An 18,564-nucleotide genomic window follows, 5' to 3' on the forward strand; every position below is an offset into this window, starting at 1 on the left:
GAGACCCCCACCCCAGCTTCAATCCTGGAATTGGGAGCATGCTTGTTATTTTTAGGGTATCTCTGTTCCGAATGCTCTCAGTGGGAAGGATTCCCATTTCTGCTTCATGCGATCCTTTGGGAAGAAAGTCACTATTCGTGGCAGTTCTTCAAAACTGGTGTTCAGGGTAATTTAACTCAAGTGAGTCTTGCAGGCTGGCATCAGACCCGAAGGCAGAAGTAAAGGGGAAGGAGCTACTCTGCAATGGGTGCCGGGGCCTTCCAGGTCCGGCTGGATTTGCTATCATTATCCCCATTCCACAGTCAAGAAAACTGAGGCTTGGGGAGGGGAATTGACTTGTAAGGCCATGCAACTAATAAGTGTAGAGTTGGAATTTGAGCCCAGATCTCTCTGACTGCCTGCACTTTGGGCTGGTGTTGGATTAGGCCCAGCATGCTCACTGTTTCTGCACTGGAGGGGGCTGTAAATTAGTGTTTTCTGGGGTCCCTTTGGCTCTGATTACCCCTGGCTTCATGTTGGGGGGGATGGGTTCATGCTGTTCCTCCTTCTTATGTGGATGGTCTGTTTTTCCTCTTTATCAAACCCCCTGACATCGATGGGTCCGGACCACCCCCATTTCCTGCCTTGGAGGCAGCAGGCAGCTCCTTTGTGGTTCCAGGCCCCCAGTCTTGCCCTCCAAAGTTCATTCTCCACTGGATACCCCGAGTGACCTTCCAGAAGAGTCAGTGGAGCCCTCCAGGGACTTCCTGTCCCATATAGGATTGAACCCATGCATGCTCCTTTCTGGAGAGACTTGGCCTTACACAGCACCCACTGCTTTTCAAAATGACCTTCCTCAGGGGCGCCTGGGTGGCTCCGTCGGTTAAGCATCTGCCGTTCACTCAGGTCATGATCCCAGGGTCCTGGGATCGAGCCCCATGTAAAGCTCTCTGCTCAGCAGGGAGCCTGCTTCTCCCTCTGCCTCTGCCTGCCGATCCCCCTGCTCATGCTTTCTCTCTCTCTGTCAAATAAATAAATAAAATAAAATAAAAAAAACCAAAAACAACCTTTCTTACCTGGACCTGCCTCCCGGTCCTTCTTTTTGGAACACTGTTTCCCTGGCTGTTTGCATGGCAGACTCATTGAGGTCTCAGCTCCAATTGTCACCTCCTCAGAGAGTCCTCCTCTTCCCCACCTTGCCACCCCAGACTAGAGTTGCTCCCCAGCCCCTGAATCTTATTGCATAACCCTGTGGCTCTATCCTCGATGGTTAGAGCAGTGTCCAGCACATAGTAGGTGCTTACTTAATGCATATTTGTTAGATGAATGGTCCTGGCGAGGAGGTCCAGATTCTTGGATGTCCCCGGGCAATTCACATCACTGCTCAGAGCTCAGTCTCCTTGCTGATGTAACAAGGGATCTTGGGCCATGCAGTCTTTAAGATGGAAGATTCTGGACTTCCAGGCCCCAGGAATTCAGGGCTGGTCAGGGCTCTTGGGGGACGCATTGGCCCAAGTCAAGAGTGTGGGAGGAGGGCTGACCCTGAGCCTCAGGAAAGGGAGGGTCCCTGGGTGGAGAAGAAACTATTTGGGACGAGTTCCCGAGGCTTAGAAAGAGTTCCAGAGCCCTCCTCCCCACAGCCCCCCATGAAAACACGCGCTGTTGTCTTAGCTGCAGTGTTGGTGCCGGGAGGGCGCACGGGGTGAATGTCCACCCGCCAGGGGCCTCTGCCAAACGGGCTTTTGTTTATTTGAGATTTGAACAAAAAAAGGGCTGTCCTCATAAAAACACAGCTCCAGAAACCTCTTCGGGGTTTTGGGATCTGGGCAGGAGATGGCAGGAAGCTTTTCTCACTCTTTGTTAAACATTAAAAAAAATTTTCAGATAGAACATCGTAAATACCAAACAGCAGGAAGAAGAAATATCATCCAGGAACCCATCCCCATTGGACAAGCATTGTGAAATTTTGGCAGGGGGATTTTTGTATTTTTGAGGGCACATTTGTTTCTTATATAAATGGATCGTGCTGATTATAATTACTATTATTTTATGATTATTATTACTTTCTTTCTTTTCTTTTTTTTTTTTTTTTTGCAAAACCCCAGATCTATACAGCTTTGTAGCTTTCTGTTTTTTACTTAACATCATGCCATGAACTGGTTTCTTCCATCATCAGTGTCCATAAACTTCATTTGGGACAAATGATTAAAATTATCAGAGTTGAATACTGTAGTCTGCTTACCCAGTTTCCAGCAGTTGGACATTTAGATTGTTTCACATTTTTTGGTCCATCTCTAGCGCCTCATGTACCTCATACCCTCTGGCCCTGGGCCACTGTGAACTTTTAGTTCCTCCAAGGGCCTCTTGCCTCAGGACCTTTGCATAGGCTGTTCCTACTGTCATGCTCTCTATTGGACCTTCTCGATGGGCTTCTTTCCCTCTCATCAGTTTGCATTGACAGCTGTCTTGTTTTTTTTTTTTTTCTCTTTGAGTTCTGCCCATACCTCCCACCCCTGACTGTGAGCCACTTGAGGACAGGGGTGCCATTCCTTGCTGCCTCTGGAGTTGCTGGTGGTGGTGGTGGGGAGACTGTTAGTATCACACTTTCCATATGTTCATCCTTGAGCTGTAAAAATGGGGCCTTGGCTTCTTTTTGTGCTTTAATTGGTCGACTTGGAGATGAATAAATTTTATGATCGGGGTAGGACATACATTTTTATTTTGGCCCCCAGAACATGAGGTAAAGATGGAGGTAACCCCCACTGACACATGACATCCCATCCAGTCCTCCCTTGACATACCACACACATAAGGACCCACATGAGCATGGCAGTTACCATGAAGATCCATGGATGTCATTGTCACCACAGTCATAATAGGAGGTGCTCTTGACAACATTTAGTATGTGCCACGCACTGTGCTAGTGCTTTTCAGGAATATACTCATTTAATCCTCAGATTAAAATTATATCAGGATATTATCAGGATAATATTATTATCCTGATATTATAGACAAGGCAGCTAGGCTCAGAGAGGTATTGTTATTTGCCCAGGATCACACAAGATATAAACCCAGGCAGGGTGGTTCAGAGTCCATGCTCTTAAAGTACAGCCCGCCCCATCACACGACCACACACACACACACACACACACACACCCCTCTCCAGCACACAAACTCTCAGACCCGTGACTGCATACCTAGCTGGCACACCCCCACGAACATGCCCTCACCTGCTCCCTGTCCCTCCATAACACCACCACCTACTCCCTTCCCGTCCTTCACAACCATCAGGACACCCAGATCCACTGCCACCTTGCACCCCACTCCCTGCCTTCACAGGCAGAACTGACCAGTGAACCCTTCTACTGCGCACCGTTGAAACAGCCTTGTCCCCAGGCATCCCACACACAACCTGGTTCACAATCCAAATATACACACGCATCCTATATCCACCCAACCACCTGGAAACTTGTTCCTTGGACCTGAGCATGGCGCATGCCCACCCGTTCATGTGTGCCAGACGTGTGCGCACACCAGCAGCAGCCTTGGGGGTGGGGTGGGCGGTGCACATGGGGCTTGGCCTGCAGAACTGCTGCCTCCAGCCCGGCCCCAGGGTGAACGGGCCACTCCTGGGTGTCAGCAGGTGTGGCTCAGCGGGCCCTGGCTGGTTCCCCGGCCTGGCCCTTCCTTGAGGGGTGGGGTCATGGTGACCCCATGGTGACTCGGCCTTGCTGGGGGCAGCTTCAGGTGTGCTGGCCTCTGACTACTGTGGCAGCCTGGATGCCAGGTGTCCCCTTGTCCCCTGTGGGAAGGGCCCGGGGCTCAGTGGCTCTACCAGGCAGTGTGCTGGGCCCTTTTGTGCCAGGTGGGGAAACTGAGGCTAAGGACACACAGCCAAAGTCACAGGCCTCCCGTTGGCCACGCCGTCATACCGCCTTGCTGTGGGGCTGGCCCAGGCAGCGCCTTCTCTCGGGCTGGCTTTGAGGCCCCGTCCCTCTGTGTTTTCAGGATTGTCCCCTCTCTTTATTCCTGCCAGTGATTCAGCCTTTTGGCCTCTGGAATTTGGCAAGATGTGTGACCTCGGACAGGCACTTAATCTCCGTAAGCCTCCGTTTCCTGCTTTCTCAATGGTAACCTGTAGTCGCTGGGTGATGGCTGGGTGACGGCTGGGTGACGGCTGGGTGATGGCGAGGGGTCTGGCCTAACCTCTGTCCAGAGCTGTCTGCCAGCTGGAGGCAATCGTGGGGTGGTGGGGCGGCTCCTCTTGGCTCCGCCCTGCTCCCCTTGCCCACTCCCACCTCCGCCCGCCCCCTGCCCCCTGCTTGGCTGGCCACGTGGCCGCAGCGGGTCTAGACCTGGGTCTGCTGGGCCCCAGGCGGCCCAGGCAGGACGGAATTCGTGCCGGCGCCGCAGACACCACCCTCCCTCCTGGGCGTCCCTGACCGCGCCCGCCGCTAAGCTCCCCAGAGGCTGTCTTTGGGGTTTAGGGATGTTGCCAGGGGGTTTGGGGTGGCGGCCAGGCCCAGGACCCTGACGCAGCTGCGGGGGCCCCTAAAGAGCTGGACTCGCTGAGGGTGCCCATGCTCAGGTGTCTGCCGGGAGACAGGGGTCGTAGCCCACAGGGTTCGTGTCCCGGCTGGAGGCTCTGGGCTTCTACGGGGACAGGGTCTCCGAGTGAGGGGCGCCCCTAACTGCGCATGGAGGATCTCGTCTTGTCTTTGGGATTACTGACCTGTGTCAGCGCCACGTGTCTTCCCTGCAGCGCCCAAGCCACCCTGTCTTGTTCGCAGCTGTCTCTTGGCTCCCAAGTACTGTGCCTGGTGTGGGGTGAGGGTGGGGATCAGTAAAAACATACACGATGCTGAGTGCTTTTACATGTATGTTCTTTTTTAAAGATTTTATTTATTTATTCATGAGAGACACACAGAGAGAGGCAGAGAGACAGGCAGAGGGAGAAGCAGGCTCCCTGCGGGGCGCCTGATGCAGGACTCGATCCCGGGACTCTGGGGCCTCATCCTGAGCTGAGGGCAGATGCTCAACCGCTGAGCCCCCCAGGCACCCTTACATGTGTTCTTAGCAAATCTCTCTGCTGCTTTTGGAAGTAGGTAGGATTATTAGCCCATGTGACAGGTGAGGAAGCCGAGGCTGAGGAAGACAAGACACTTGCCCAGGTTCAAAAAGGCGGGGTTTGAACTTGAGCGTGCGTGCTGTGAACTGCTCCTGGCAGCTCTCCTCCGGCTCGGCTCGGATGCCCACTTGCCAGGTGCTGATCTAGAAGCAGCTCTCCCCGCCTCTCCTTCTCCCTGCCTTGAAGCCAGCAGGTCTCACCTGGACGCACAGGATGGAGGATGTGACATGTGAGCCGCCCTCCCCCAGGAGGCTCTTGGCAGGTGGGAGGTAACTCCACGCTCCCCCTCCCTGCTTGGGAAGGGAAGGCGGATCAGAGTGCAGGGGAGGCAGAGAGAGGAAGGTGATTCTGTGAGAGCCCCAGATGCAATCTCACAGCACCTCAAAGCCTTAGAAGATCTGGCCACACCACTTCCCTCCACTCTGCTCTAGCCCTGCTAGCAGAAATTTCTGTTCTTGAGCTCTTTTCGGATTCTGGACCCCTTGGTCTTCCCCTGGCTGACTCCCTGTGATCCTTTAGGTCATGCAGCTGAAATGTTACCTCCTCCAGGAAGCCTTCCTTGATCACCTAGTGTTAACGGTGACCCCCAACTTTTAAGTTCTTCACTGTGGCCCCATCACCAAGCCCTGGGTTGGGTCACTTTTTGAAGAAATCTCTAAAAGAGCAACTTTGAAACAGCCAGTGCAAACGGTAGAACCTCAGATGGTCTTGGTAGTCATTCTTGGTAGTCAGGTGGACCCATTTCACAATGGGGTATGTCTCACCAGCGTGTCAGACACCCTACGGGAGAATGGGTGTCCTGAACAGGTCCCATCTCATGAGTCAGATTCTAGGAAGGAGAGGTGTCTTAAGCTGAGCTCCCCCAGCAGCAGGGCCTGAGTGAATGGTGCGAGGGGAAGTGGTTTATTTGGGTGGTGATGCACCATTAGGATATGCTAATGAGCCGGTTACCCCTGTGGGCCACTGGGAACATTGGGGAGACTATAAACACACCCTTGAATTGTCACACCGCCGGCAGAAAGCTGGCCACCTGTGCCGAGCAGATTTAGGTGAGGCTCCAAGAGGCGTCGTGAGCATCTGCTGTGACGCGGCAGGCTCTTCCCTTGGTGGCTGACAGGCACGGGGCAGCCGAGGGTGACCGAGGGCCACCGAGGCCGACAGAGGCTCAGGTGAAGCATGGCCTGTGCTCAGAGGCTGTGACCAGGAGAGGCCACCGGTTCCGCCGCGGGTCCGCGGCTGTTTGCACAAAGTTGCCACTTGAATATAAAAGGATCTTTGAACCAGAGAGGTCCTTTTCTTGGGTTCACCTTCTACTTTATGATAAGAAGAGTGCCTGTATATTGAGCGCTTGCTGTATACACTTTCCAGGCATCTTTGCTTCCTTGTATTGTTTGTGATGCTGCGCAAAGCCTGTCTCTCCTCCTGTTTCCCGCAGCTTTCCTGCACCCGTGCAGAAATCCAGTGGACTAATTCTACAGGCTCCCACCTCCTCCCAGTCTAAATGATTAATAATAATAACACTGTTGACAAGGACAGTCATTGACACGTGCAGTGACCACAGACGTTGTGCACGTGCACTTTGCACATGTGATCTCAATTAATCCTCACAAAAGCATGTGAAGTACAAAGCCTTGGTTGCGTTTTATAGGTGAGGCAGCTGAGGCTCAGAGAGGTGGAGCGACTGGCCCAAGGTCACACAGCTAGGAGAGGTTGGGACCCCATTGGGTGCCCAGCTGGTTGATTCCAGAAGTCCACGCTCTGAACGGTCATACAGAAGGCCACAGACAGGGCAAGGAGACCAGGGGCTCCTGGCCGCCAGTCCTGCATGCTATGCCTCAAACACGGCATCCTCTGAGCTCTTAATAACTGGTGATTATGCTGGGCAAAAAGCAGGGTCTGGGAGAACTGAGAGCAGCTGGTGTTTATCCAAATTTAGGAGATTGTATAGTGTTTTCTGTAACCTGGCCTGGTAAGTTGCCTTTGGGGGAGGGGCTCACAATGACTCATGGGGATCCGACTCCCCTGCCCTGGACCCAGGTGGCTGTTCTTTTTTTTTGTATTCATAAGAGACACACAGAGAGAGGCAGAAACACTGGCAGAGGGAGAAGGAGACTCCATGCATGAAGCCCGATGTGGGACTCAATTCCGGGACTTGGGGATCACGTCTTAAGCCAACGGCAGACCTTCAACCATTGAGCCACCCAGGTGTCCCCAAGGTGGCTGTTCTAAGAGCTGAAGTGTGGCCAGGATATCTTGTTGGAGGGCACTCTCTAGACTCTAGGACATTTTAAAGCTTTGCTGTTGGTGACTGGAAAGCAAAGATGTTCAGGTGGGGTTCTTTTGCGTGTCTTCTAGAGATAAGGATAAAGGGCTTTGGGAGCGGAGGGTAAAGCCTCCCCCACACTCTCATGCACACCCACACCTTATGGATGCTGCTTCTCTTTAGGCTGGGCACCTGGCATGTCTAGAGGTCATCTCTGGCATTGTCATACATTATAGACGTCATTCAGGAGGCAGTGCCTCCTCCTGGGCCCCAGACAAAGGCTTGGGTTCTGTCTCAGGGAGGGGTCCCAAGAAGCAGAGCTGGAGATGCACATTGAGGAAGAAAGTGACTGGGGCTGAGCTCTCAGAAGGGGGAGTGAGTGAAGCTGGAGAGGGCAGAGGAGGGGGTGTGACTTCAGCCAGGTTTAGCTTTAGCCTGATTCCCCAGGGAGCTCTGGAGCCAGAGAACAAATCCTGCCTGGAAGCAAGGGTACACAGGCTTTTGTGTCCTATATCAGTCTGTTGTTGGTTATGGATGTCCTGGTTTGTGGGGGAGCTTATAGGCAGGGTTGTGGGCCAGCCTGTTGGAGGATAGCTCTCCTGGAAAAACATGTACCTGTGTACTATTAGCAGACAGCCCTCATAGTAGGTGAGAGCAGGGTGCAGCACCAGGACAGGGGACCTGGTAGGAGGACGGTACAGCAGTGTCTCCTGGAGGTTCGATGCTGGATTTTTCCCTAACTGGCTGTGTGACTTTATGTAAGCCACTTGCCCTCTCTGGGCCCAAATTTCACCTTCTGTACGCTGAGGTAGTTGCACAGAATCACTACTCCATCCCATTCTTATCCTCCCTCAAAACACTAATTTTCTCATTCAAACATCCCTGTGTTTCAGCAGATATTTATTGTGTACCTCTTAGTGCCAGGCACCTTGCTAGGCTCTGGCAGTAAACCAGGGAGCACAACAGGAGGGAGCAAGGCAGACAAATAGAACAGGCTTAAAACAGGGGCCAGTGTCACCAAGAAGCAGAAAGTTTTGGCAATCCTACCTGGGGCGGGGGTGGGGGGCGGTGAGGTCAGGGAAGGCTTCCTGGAGGAAGAGGCATCTCATCAGGGAGCTGTTGCTGAGTTAGCACACGTGGGTACTGACATCACTCAGGAAGAAGGGAGGTGATTGGCAAATCCCTGTGGGTCTCTTTCCCTTCGAAGGGTGGATTTCTTTCTAGATCCTGACTCCCTCCGTATCAAGGCAAACGGTTTCTAGGATGAGTGAGACTGGAGCGAGGAAAGAAGGTGGGGAGCATTTGGCAAGAGGTGAAGTCCCTGGGTGCACAGGGGCAGATCATTTGGAGCTGTGCTGGGGGGTGTGGCTTTATTTGGTGAGCACCTGGGGCCACTGGAAGTTTAGGCTTTGTTCTCAGGGATAGTAGCAAACCTTAAGTATGTGTATGTTTGTATATGTGACTTGTAACCACCACTCCTATCAAGATATAGAACATTCCTAAGCCCCCAGAAAGCTTCCTTATACCGCTTTTAGTTAATAATCGTCAAAGGCTATTTTTGTTTTAAGATTTTATTTATTTATCCACGAGAGACACACAGAGAGAGGCAGAGACACTGGCAGAGGAAGAAGCAGGCTCCCTTCGGGGAACCCGATATGGGACTCGATCCCAGGACCCCGGGGTCATGCCCTGAGCCGAAGGCAGACGCTCAACCACTGAGCCACCCAGGCGCCCCTCCTCAAAGGTTATTAATGCTGTTCTTCTTTCAGTTGCCTCGAGGAGGCTTTGGATGTTTCCTGAACTTCATACAAGTGTGCTTTGACGCACATACCGCTTTGGGTTCTGGTTGTTTTGCTCACCTGGTGTCTGTGATTGCTGTCCATGTTTTGCCTGTCACAGTAGTTTGGTTTTTTTCACCGCTGTATTTCATTCCATCATAGGAATATGCTAGTAGTTCTTTATCCAGTCTCCTGTTGATGGGCCGTTAGGTGGTTTCGGCTTTGGCTATTATGAATGAAGCAGCGAGGAGCATCCGTGTGCGCGTCCTTTGTGAACCAGGCACTCATTTCTGTTGGGTAAGTACCCAGCCGTGCGTTAGGTGTAGATCGGCTTCAGTGGACTCTACCAAACAAAGTATTTGTGCCGGTTTAAAATCAGTTCCACTTCTGCATCCTTGAAAGCACTTGCCAATGCCAGTCTTTGTAATTTTGGCCATTTTGGTGGATCTGGGGGTGGTTTGTCATTGTGATTATAGTTTTGCATCCCCAGGGACCAGTGAGGCTGAGCATCTTTTCATATGCTTATTGGTCATTGGAGACCTTTTTCTGTGTGTGTGCATGTGTGTATTCCAGGTCCAAGTAGATAATAGTTTTCAGATCATGCCTGCTGTGTCATCCTGTGGGCAGCTCACTCAGGATTCCTGTAGCTGGAAGGTCCTTCATTTATAGAACCCTTGGGCCAAAGCAATTTCTGTGTCATATAAATAAGTATAGACTTGAATATTATATAAATTATATAGTACATATAAATACATGTAATGCAGATAGTAACATACATCACCAGATTAGATATAATATACGTAAGCAACGCGTAGTTATATATAGTTTTATATATGTTTTTATATATACATTAAAATTACATTATGAATCAGGAACCCCGGGTTCTTTTTTTTTAATTTATTTTTTATTGGTGTTCAATTTGCCAACATCTAGAATAACACTCAGTGCTCATCCCATCAAGTGCCCCCCTCAGTGCCCGTCACCCCCACCCCCACCCCCCTCCCTTTCTACCACCCCTAGTTCGTTTCCCAGAGTTAGGAGTCTCTCATGTTCTGTCTCCCTTTCTGATATTTCCCACTCATTTTTTCTCCTTTCCCCTTTATTCCCTTTCACTAGTTTTTATATTCCCCAAATGAATGAGACCATATCATGTTTGTCCTTCTCCGATTGACTTATTTCACTCAGCATAATACCCTCCAGTTCCATCCACGTCGAAGCAAATGAGAACCCCGGGTTCTAGTTGGAATTCTGACTGGTGTGTGTCCCACCTCTGGGTTAGGAAAATCATTCTCCTCTCTGGCACGGACACACTTCTTTCCCATTTTCCTGTGCTAAAAATCAAGCAGGCTCTTTTTTTTTTTTTTTTTTTTTTGTTTTAAGATTTTATTTATTTGCTCATGAGAGACACACAGAAAGAGGCAGAGACACAGGCAGGGGGAGAAGCAGGCTCCATGCAGGGAGCCTGATGTGGAACTCGATCCCAGGACCCCGGGATCACTCCCTGAGCCAAAGGCAGATGCTCAACCGCTGAGCCCCCCCTGGGCGTTCCAAGGAGGGTCTTCTCCTATCTGGACTCAGTGTTAGTGAGGTGCCGTGGTTTAAGGATCCAGGAAAAGAATCACTTTGGATTTTTTTTTTCCCCCAAGCACCCAGGAAGTGTTTGGCAACTTGGTTGGGGTGGGGGTGCAGCTCCTTACCATTGGCAACCACTGGGCAAGGCAGGGATGCTGAGCACCCTTGGGTGCTTCTGGTTGGGCTCCCTGCTGAGGCAGGGGTGTGATGATGAGTGCGATTCTTACGGGCGGGGGGTACCTGTGGAGGTAATACAGGGAAGACAAGGAGACTCACATAGGGTGTGTGATCAAGACTATAGAACCTCAGAGTTTTCTGCCAGAGAAGGGAGGGAGCTGGGGTATTGATATACATGTTCCTTCCACCTTTGGTGGTGGCCTGACCTTCTGGGGCATTGACTCACTGGCACTTCTGACCTGCAGCACATGCTGCACCCTCCTCGAAAAGCTCTTGGGCCCTCTGACATTCATAAACGGTCAGTAACTTTATCTCTTCCGCTTTGTGCTTTCAGTGATTCAGGGTTTCTTGAATGTGCCTGTTTTCTCTTGCGTCCACACTGATTTTTCTCAGAAGGCAGCACAGCAGAGGAAGCAAGAGAGTGGGCTTCCTCATCAGTGTCCCAGAGCCTCAGTTTGCTCATCTGTAAAATGGGGGTAAAATGCTCCCTGCTGCCGAGGTTGCTGGGAGAAGTGAGTGTGTGCCTGTGGCACGTTTCCCAGGAACCCAGCCTCATGGTCAGTAAATAGAAACGAGTTGGTTGTGATCCTCATCGTGTGAAATGTAGAAATTGTAACTAAGTAAAAAGAGTTTCTCTGAAACCCTTTGTGACTGCCTTGAGCTGAAAGTGTGAAAGAGTTGATTGTCCTCATTATAACTCATTATGTTTGTTATTCAGTGACTCCTAAAGAATTCCTTGTGAGCAGCAGACGTTACCTTAGAAATTGAACGTGTTACCCTGACGTCTCTATCTGGTCCTTCTGGCCCCGCTGGTAGAGACTTTCTTAGTGCCCCGTGTTGCCAGTGAATAAAGATGATGGACTTGGGGGGTCGAGGGCTGGCTCATGGTCGATCACTGGAACACGTGGCACTCCTCCGTCCAAACCACAAATGATCTGGGCCCCACCATGAGTCACTTCATTCCCTGGAGCCTGTGCGAAGAAGAACCTTTTATTAACCGGGGCCTCTCCTCCGCCCTCCTCGTGGTGCACCCTGCGTTTAAGGCCGAGGGACGAGTCAAAATAAACTCTTCTCAGCGATGCTAAGGGTTGTGACTTCTTACAACGGGTGGGTGATTTGGGGTTCAGTTAAAAAAGGCTGGGCCTGGGACGGGGGCATCAGCCAGTCATTGAAAAGGCTGAGGATGAAGTTAGCTCCAGGGGACTGAGTGCCAGCTTGCCTGTGGGACTCACCCCCTCCAAGCCTCAGTTTACACAGCTGGATATTGGGAGTGTGTGGAGCTGTCCAGTAGAACTTTGAGTGCCATCCACTGGTCCCCCAAGCCTGCTGAGCGCTTAAAACAGACCTAGTGCAACTGAAGTGCTGGGTTCAAAATTGCATTTGATTTTAACTAATTAGAATTTATTTATTTATTAAAAGATTTTATGTATTCATTCATAAGAGACACACAGAGAGAGGCAGAGACAGAAGCAGAAGGAGAAGCAGGCTCCCTGCGGGAAGCCCAATGCAGGACTATATCCCAGGACCCCGGGATCACCACTGGAGCCAAAGGCAGACTCTCAGCTACTACTACTACTACTACTACTACTACTACTACTACTACTACTACTACCACGCACCCCTTAACTAGTTGAAATTTAAATGTCAGTAGCCACATGGCAAGTGTCATACTATGAGCAACCCAGAGAACCTCATGGAGGCTGGGGCTTTGGGGTTATTCAGGTAGCCACTCAGCTGCATCCTGCCTCCTCCAGGAAGCCCTCACCTCTCTTTCTCTTCAGCTGAGTTAAGCTCTGTATGAGTTTCCTATGACCACTGTAACAATTGACCACGGTTCAGTGGCTGCGACAAGTTTATCACCTTAACAAGTTTATTACTTTACAATTTTGGAAGTCAGAAGTCTAAAATGGGTCATCAGAGGTGCATTCCTTTTGGAGGCTCTGTCCTTGCCCTTTCCAGCTTCCAGAAGCTGCTGCAGCCTTGGCTTGTGGTCCTGCATCACCTTGATCTATTTTTTTTTAAAGATTTTGTTTATTTGAGAGAGATACAGAGCATGAGCAAGGGGAGGGGCAAAGGGAGAGGGAGAACCAGACTCTGTGCTGAGCAGGGAGCCCAAATATGGGGCTTGATCTCAGGACTCTGGGATCACAACCTGAGCTGAAAGCAAACGTTTAACTGACTGAGCCACCCAGGTGCCCCGATCTGTTTTTTTCATCACATTTTCTCTCTCTGAACTGACCTTCTTGCCTCCCTTTTACAGGAACCCTTGTCATGACACTGGATCCATTCAGATAATCCAGGGTAACCTTCTCCATCTCAAGAGCCTTCATTTAGTCACACCTGTAAAGTCCCACCTGCTGGTAAGGTAACAGATTCATTGGTTTTGGGGGTTAGGGCGTGGATGTCTTGTGGGGGAGCATTATTTTGTCTCTGTAAGCTCTTTGTCCCGTTGGGCCTCAATGTCACCTCAAAGCCCGTGGCCATGTCTGCTTCCCCCATTAGACTGTGCTTCAAGAACAAGTGGGGACACCTGTGTGACTCAGCGGTTGAGTGTCTGCCTTTGGCTCAGGGTGTGATCCTGGGGTCCTGAGATCGAGTCCCACATCAGGCTCCCCACAGGGAAACTGCTTCTCCCTCTGCCTGTGTCTCTGCCTCTCTTTCTATGTCTCTCATGAAAAATTAAAAAACAAAAACAAAAACAAAAACAAATGCATTCTGTCCCCCAGTGTTGGCTAGAAACCTGCTCTGAGCCAGGCCAGCCCAGTGCCAGGCAGTGGGGGTGAATGGCCGATTGGCAGAGAGCACATACTCCGGAGACAGACAGCCTGAGTACAGGTGTCCCAGGTCTGCTAGCTTACTAAGCAGTTGACCTCAGCAGATCACCTTGCCTTTGAAGCCTCAGTTTTCTTACCTGTAAAATGGTGCTAATACTAGTCTAAACCCCAGGAGGTCTTTGAAGGGATTGACAAAAATTATGCATGTAGAGTCCTTGGCACAGTGCCCAGCACACAGCATCACCTAATAGCACAACAGTTGTTGACACTGCAAGGATTAACAGGAATAGGTGGGGGAGTGAGGCTGCCTGAGTTCAAATCCTGACTCCACTCCTTGGGCAAATTGCTCGACTTCCCAGGCCTTGTCTTCATCCATCAAGTGGGACCTCATCATGCACCCCACCTCAGAGGGTGGATCAAGTGGAGAAATGCATTCACGATGCCATCTGGCACCAAATCAGTGCTCAATTAGTGTTAGCGATTTGGCGATGGTAATTATTAATACTACACTTTCCCAGGCCCCAGCTCTCAAGAGGCTGGAGGACCAAGCAATTGAACAAACTTGGAACGGCTCATTGGGGTGTCTTCTTGGTAGCTGGGCCAGGTATATGTCTTCAAGTGCACAGAGGCCCAGGTTCTGTGCCAGGACTGGGGCCTGTCTGGTGTGCCCCGAGGCTGGCAGTGCCAGGCCCTGACAGGTTTACAGGGGTGCTGGGAAGCTGGCCCAGGAGGACTCAGAGTCGGTTGGTTGCCTGAAGGGTATGGGAGGCACAGTTATCCTCCTGGGAAAACCGGGAGAGGCCATGTCAGGTATCACTGCAGGTTTATTGGTATGGACGGCATGCACGTGACGCAGATAGAATGGCTGGCGGGTGTGGGGTGGGGTGGGTGTCACGTAGCAGCCAGAGAGACAGACTTGAGACTAATGACATCCCTGAGGACCCAGCTTTGGTCCTGACAGTCCTTTCAGGCTTTTCTTGTACCCTGGTTTTGGGGGATACTCTCTGGTGTTTACATTGTTTTTGGCACTTCCTCTGTTGTTAATAAGGCTTGTGTAGGTGACAGGCGCATGCCAGATGCTAGGCTGGCCTCGCGAATGACATCTGCTTAGCCAGTTGTCCTTCTTTCTCCTCTCCCCAGCTGTGAAACCAGATACAGTTTGAGAGTAGGTAAGGGTAGACTCCCTGGAATCACTGTCTCTCAAATTCCTGCAGTAGAGACTTGGCTTCAATAGGTACATTATTATTCTTTACATAACAACAACAACAACAACAAAAATCTGGAGGGGAGTGGTTCAGAGTTAATGCAGTGGCTTAGCGGTGTTAAGGTCTTTTTCATGCCACCGTCCTTAAAATAGTGCTTGTGATCTTTGGTCTCAACATGGTTGCCTTAGCTCCAGGCATCACATCTCTGTTCCAGGTAGGAAGAAGGGAGGGAGCACTGTAAGCCGCATCCACCTGTTTTTTAGCAAAGCAAATGCTTCACTGCGAATCTAGCTGTCTCCTCTTATGTCTTTTTGGTCAGAGCTGGATCACATGACCATGTTTCTAGCTGTGAAGGCCCAGAAAGCAGTCTCTGGCTTGTTAGCCTTAAGAAAGAAAGCTCCCTGAGAGCTTGCATCTTCATGTTTTGACTTCGATTCTATATTCTTTGATATTACTGGTGATTTCTAGCCTCATGGCCTTTTACCATATTCCACACAACCCCTGCGTGGACTTTTTATTATTTTATTTTATTCTTTTATTGGTCAACTTTTTGCTTTTCCTAAAGTCAAATAAATTTTTTAAAGAACTTTTGTGAAAATCTCTTGTAAATAGTAAGCTAGTGTCACTTGTCTTAAATAGAAAATAACAGTAAAATTAAATACAACGAAACTAAAATAATATTTTAAAATATGCTGCAGCTAGATATGGTCTGAGCTTGGGGTTGTTTTTATTAAATTGGGGTATTATCACATAATGGAAACATTAAGTGTTTAAGTCACGATAGCACTAGGCAGAGACAGTCTCTGGGGCTTCGCAGGAAGACACCAGGAGAATCAGAAGGACACGCCTTGTGCACGGTGTCATTCGCAGCGGCTTCATGCTGTACCTGGCCATCAGAGCATCCTAAGTGTTAACCTACGACCGACTTGTGTCCCACCTGGACTGCCTCCCACCTCTAGGGAACCTAGCACTGTCCCATTTTGCCTTCCCTGTGCCTGTGCTGGGCGTCAACTAGGTTTGGGGAAGGAGAACTCAGAATAGAGGGCTGTATGCCCTGGGTGAGCTAGGGTGGGGGTTCTAAATCTTAAAAGAAGAAGAACCTCAGCTTTAATTCTGATACAGGGCATTAGGATCAGGTACGTTGCCAAGGATGGTTGGAAGTGACTTTGGCCTGGGAAATTAGCATGGGCTTCTTGGAAGAGGTGTCCCTGACAATGCTCTAAAAAGATGGGTGGGAGTGGGGCAAACAGAACTTGTGCCGTGCGTAAAAAGCTGTCCACGGAGAAGGAATAAGTGGAAAAGACACTCAAGTCATGGAACCCCAATGGGAATCCGGGAGTGGAGACAGGCACTGTAGTATAGACCAAGTTAGTTATTTTTGGCAGGCCCTGGAATACCTTGCCCAAAGCAATGGATGGTGAGAGCCATTTATTTTAGAGCTGAGGAGAGACATGATCACACCTTCCTAGGGTTTGAGCTTTGCACATAAGGCAGCTCTTGGGCCAAAATAAGCTAATTCTTCCAGAAATCTGTTTGTACTTGGAGGAATCTTTTTTTTTTTTCTTTCTGAAATGCAATATGCACTTCTCAGCCTCCCTAAAGAGAGAGCATGTTGTGTGCACATCTTTGTGAATCTAGCCGGCATCATGCTGTGTGTTGTGTTGAACCGAGCTTCGGGATTGAGTTTCCTCTGCTGTGAACATCCGTTCCAGGGTTGGGTCTTCCTTCCTGCTCCCTTTTCTACTGCCGGGCTGGACAGGCCTCCGGGCTGGGCCCAGACTCACCTCTCTATGGGAGTTGTTCTAATTGCCCTTGCAAACCTTATAGTCAGGTCTGTGATAATCTGGCCATAAACAAGAGCCAGGAAAGCTACAGAGTGAGGGCATGGCCAGCCAGGGGCCCTGGTTTATTGCTCATTAGACATCTTTATTGGGCTTGCCTCGGGGGAGAGGTTGAGAACCCTGACCTCCTAAGCTTTGAATTAAGTCAGCAGGGGATGTGTTTCCCTTAGGTGTGGAAGTCCATACTGCATATATCAAAAGCTCTAAAAAAAAGGTGTACATCTTTTGAACCAGTCAGCCCACTTCCAGGCAAAATTTATCTTGGGAAAATAAGTGCATGTGGGTGTTCATTGCAGTGTTTGGTTTTTAATGGTCAACGATTGGCAATATCCCACACATCCTGTAGTGGGGGATGGATTATCAGACGATGAGATACCCACAAAATGGAATGCTCCAGAAGCATTGGCAAGGGCTGTGTAGATCGTACAGTTATAGACGTGAAAGATGTTTATGATAGGTTTTGAAATTAAAAAAAAAAGCAAGTTCCTAAATGGCAGGTCTGATTCCATTTTAGTTTTGACAGAAAGTTCCCATCTACACTGGAAATGCCCAGGTTGGTGTACATTGGAATGCTACTGGTGGGTCGGATTTAGGATTATTAAAAACATTTTTGCTCACCTGTATTTGTGAAGTTTTCTGTAATTATCATGTGGAGCACCTGAAGAGATCTAGTGGCTGGGCAAGTCTCAGACAGAATGATGCAGACGTTTTGACTGTTTTGAAGAGGGGATGTCACTTCCTTGAGGGAGTCCAATCTCAGGGGACTGAATTCTCCAAGATCTAGGGCAGGGTTCTACCAAACTCTTTCTTTTTTTTTTTTTTAATTTTTATTTATTTATGATAGTCACAGAGAGACAGAGAGAGAGAGAGAGAGAGAGAGAGGCAGAGACACAGGCAGAGGGAGAAGCAGGCTCCATGCACCGGGAGCCTGACGTGGGATTCGATCCCAGGTCTCCAGGATCGCGCCCTGGGCCAAAGGCAGGCGCCAAACCGCTGCGCCACCCAGGGATACCCCCAAACTCTTTCTGTAAAGGACCACAGAGTAAATATTTTAGTCTTTCTGGGCCATATGGCCTCTGTGGCCACCCCTCAGCTCTGTGTTCATATACCTTGGGAGAAGCTGTACATAAATACAAATAAATGGGTGTGGCTGTGTTACAATAAAGCTTTATTTATAAAAACAGGTGGTGGGCCGGATGTGGGCTGCAGACTGCAGTTTGCCCATCCCTGATTTAGAGAAAAACAAACAAAAAAAGCAGCTTGATTAATGGCTTCAGCCAGTCCAGAAATAGCACAAATAGTAGGAAGGAACAGGCTAATGAGGATTGAAAAGGCGGATGTTTAAATAAAGGCGTAAAGATAAGGTGAACCATTCTTTCTCCAGATCAGCACTTGCATCTGGCCTGGGGGTGTTGGGCTGAAGCAGTTTGGGTCCCGCTTTCCTGTATCTGGTGCTCCAGGGCAAGTTTGGGAAAAGCCTCCTCAACTCTTCCTCTGGATTCCAGAGTCTGGAATGGCGGGTGTGCTGAAAGGGAATCCACTGGAACTTGAACTAGACTCGGAGGTCAAGCCTATGCTAATTAAGGCCGTTCTTAAAGAGACAGTACACACTTTGGAGGAAACTTGGCTCTCACTACTTTCCTCCGTAGGGGAGTAAGAATTTTATTTAGGGGACACCTGGGTGGGTCAGCCTTTGAGCGTTGAGCGTTTGGCTCAGGGCGTGATCCCGGGATCCCGGGATCGAGTCCCACGTCAGGCTTCCTGCATGGAGCCTGCTTCTCCCTCTGCCTGTGTCTCTGCCTCTCTGTGTCTCTCATGATTGATGGCTAAAATCTTTAAAAAAAAAA

The 18,564-nt window shown here is 49.9% G+C and overlaps 1 protein-coding gene across 4 annotated transcripts in view; it reads left to right on the forward strand.

Moving 5' to 3' along the window:
- Positions 1 to 18,564, forward strand: part of KIAA1671 (KIAA1671 ortholog) — a 201,523-nt gene that overhangs the window by 29,922 nt on the left and 153,037 nt on the right. For 2 of the 4 annotated variants that reach the window (XM_072725194.1, XM_026002955.2), the window contains exon 2: positions 13,158 to 13,257. The gene's annotated coding sequence lies outside the window, so the exon portion shown is untranslated. Of the gene's footprint in view, positions 1 to 13,157; positions 13,263 to 18,564 lie in introns of all 4 variants that reach the window. The other 2 variants (XM_072725193.1, XM_026002954.2) reach the window with 1 other exon arrangement.

This window comes from Vulpes vulpes, chromosome 10 (assembly GCF_048418805.1).
Source record: "Vulpes vulpes isolate BD-2025 chromosome 10, VulVul3, whole genome shotgun sequence".
NCBI classification, from domain to species: Eukaryota; Metazoa; Chordata; class Mammalia; order Carnivora; family Canidae; genus Vulpes; species Vulpes vulpes.